Genomic DNA, 2,641 nt, shown 5'->3' on the forward strand with positions numbered 1-2,641 from the left:
AGAGGTTTAGTGTGTTGTAATGGAGAGACTGATCTGATCTGATCTCACAGTAGGAGACGATAGAGGTTTAGTGTGTTGTAATGGAGAGACTGATCTGATCTGACTGTAGGAGACGATAGTGGTTTAGTGTGTTGTAATGGAGAGACTGATCTGATCTCACTGTAGGAGGCGATAGAGGTTTAGTGTGTTGTAATGGAGAGACTGATCTGATCTCACTGTAGGAGGCGATAGAGGTTTAGTGTGTTGTAATGAAGAGACTGATCTGATCTCACTGTAGGAGACGATAGAGGTTTAGTGTGTTGTAATGAAGAGACTGATCTGATCTCACTGTAGGAGACGATAGAGGTTTAGTGTGTTGTAATGGAGAGACTGATCTGATCTCACTGTAGGAGACGATAGAGGTTTAGTGTGTTGTAATGAAGAGACTGATCTGATCTGATCTCACTGTAGGAGACGATAGAGGTTTAGTGTGTTGTAATGAAGAGACTGATCTGATCTGATCTCACAGTAGGAGACGATAGAGGTTTAGTGTGTTGTAATGGAGAGACTGATCTGATCTGATCTCACTGTAGGAGACGATAGAGGTTTAGTGTGTTGTAATGAAGAGACTGATCTGATCTCACTGTAGGAGACGATAGAGGTTTAGTGTGTTGTAATGGAGAGACTGATCTGATCTCACTGTAGGAGACGATATAGGTGCAGTGTGTTGTAATGGAGAGACTGATCTGATCTCACTGTAGGAGACGATAGAGGTGCAGTGTGTTGTAATGGAGAGACTGATCTGATCTCACTGTAGGAGACGATAGAGGTTTAGTGTGTTGTAATGGAGAGACTGATCTGATCTGATCTCACTGTAGGAGACGATAGAGGTTTAGTGTGTTGTAATGGAGAGACTGATCTGATCTCACTGTAGGAGACGATAGAGGTTTAGTGTGTTGTAATGGAGAGACTGATCTGATCTCACTGTAGGAGACGATAGAGGTTTAGTGTGTTGTAATGGAGAGACTGATCTGATCTCACTGTAGGAGGCGATAGAGGTTTAGTGTGTTGTAATGGAGAGACTGATCTGATCTCACTGTAGGAGGCGATAGAGGTTTAGTGTGTTGTAATGAAGAGACTGATCTGATCTCACTGTAGGAGACGATAGAGGTTTAGTGTGTTGTAATGAAGAGACTGATCTGATCTCACTGTAGGAGACGATAGAGGTTTAGTGTGTTGTAATGGAGAGACTGATCTGATCTCACTGTAGGAGACGATAGAGGTTTAGTGTGTTGTAATGAAGAGACTGATCTGATCTGATCTCACTGTAGGAGACGATAGAGGTTTAGTGTGTTGTAATGAAGAGACTGATCTGATCTGATCTCACAGTAGGAGACGATAGAGGTTTAGTGTGTTGTAATGGAGAGACTGATCTGATCTGATCTCACTGTAGGAGACGATAGAGGTTTAGTGTGTTGTAATGAAGAGACTGATCTGATCTCACTGTAGGAGACGATAGAGGTTTAGGTGTTGTAATGGAGAGACTGATCTGATCTCACTGTAGGAGACGATATAGGTGCAGTGTGTTGTAATGGAGAGACTGATCTGATCTCACTGTAGGAGACGATAGAGGTGCAGTGTGTTGTAATGGAGAGACTGATCTGATCTCACTGTAGGAGACGATAGAGGTTTAGTGTGTTGTAATGGAGAGACTGATCTGATCTGATCTCACTGTAGGAGACGATAGAGGTTTAGTGTGTTGTAATGGAGAGACTGATCTGATCTCACTGTAGGAGACGATAGAGGTTTAGTGTGTTGTAATGGAGAGACTGATCTGATCTCACTGTAGGAGACGATAGAGGTTTAGTGTGTTGTAATGGAGAGACTGATCTGATCTCACTGTAGGAGACGATAGAGGTTTTAGTGTGTTGTAATGGAGGACTGACTGATCTGATCTCACTGTAGGAGACGATAGAGGTTTAGTGTGTTGTAATGGAGAGACTGATCTGATCTCACAGTAGGAGACGATAGAGGTTTAGTGTGTTGTAATGGAGAGACTGATCTGATCTGACTGTAGGAGACGATAGAGGTTTAGTGTGTTGTATGGAGAGACTGATCCTGATCTACTGTAGGAGGCGATAGAGGTTTAGTGTGTTGTAATGGAGAGACTGATCTGATCTCACTGTAGGAGGCGATAGAGGTTTAGTGTGTTGTAATGAAGAGACTGATCTGATCTCACTGTAGGAGACGATAGAGGTTTAGTGTGTTGTAATGGAGAGACTGATCTGATCTCACTGTAGGAGACGATAGAGGTTTAGTGTGTTGTAATGGAGAGACTGATCTGATCTCACTGTAGGAGGCGATAGAGGTTTAGTGTGTTGTAATGAAGAGACTATCTGATCTCACTGTAGGAGACGATAGAGGTTTAGTGTGTTGTAATGAGAGACTGATCTGATCTGATCTCACTGTAGAGACGATAGAGGTTGTAGTGTGTTGTAATGGAGAGACTGATCTGATCTCACTGTAGGAGACGATAGAGGTTTAGTGTGTTTGTAATGGAAGAGACTGATCTGATCTGATCTCACTGTAGGAGACGATAGAGGTTTAGTGTGTTGTAATGGAGAAGACTGATCTGATGCTCACTGTAGGAGACGATAGAGGT

This window comes from Oncorhynchus kisutch, unplaced genomic scaffold (genome assembly GCF_002021735.2).
Source record: "Oncorhynchus kisutch isolate 150728-3 unplaced genomic scaffold, Okis_V2 Okis03b-Okis08b_hom, whole genome shotgun sequence".
NCBI lineage: Eukaryota > Metazoa > Chordata > Actinopteri > Salmoniformes > Salmonidae > Oncorhynchus > Oncorhynchus kisutch.